A 433-nucleotide genomic window follows, 5' to 3' on the forward strand; every position below is an offset into this window, starting at 1 on the left:
GTCTTGGTTCGGTCGATAGGATTAACAAGACCGATAGCCACCTTGATTGTGGAATTCTCCTTCGGAATGTGTAGCTCACACGTTGTACAAGGTTCAGTGACGTCATCCACAGGGAAGCGCAGTCCTGTGTCCCCTTGATTTGGTATCTCCGTGGAAGCGCAGCTGCTTTTCAACTGAACAGATTGGCTAATGTTGATTCCTGGCTCTGATGCCTGCTTGCTTGCACTCACTGCTATTTGCACTTGCCTTTTGATTTCCTCCTGCATTCTCGCTTCAAGGTTTTTTTCCCGCTCCTGTGCTTCACGCACCGCTTCCTCCAACCTCTGGAGCCGGTGTGCCTCTTCTTCCTTCTTTCTCTGGCGACTTCTGTAGGAAGGTCTGTCCTGAGGGAATCCATGCTCCCACGAGACACTTCCTTTGCCTCTAGTTCGGC

Source organism: Miscanthus floridulus, chromosome 3, assembly GCF_019320115.1.
Source record: "Miscanthus floridulus cultivar M001 chromosome 3, ASM1932011v1, whole genome shotgun sequence".
Classification (NCBI taxonomy): domain Eukaryota; kingdom Viridiplantae; phylum Streptophyta; class Magnoliopsida; order Poales; family Poaceae; genus Miscanthus; species Miscanthus floridulus.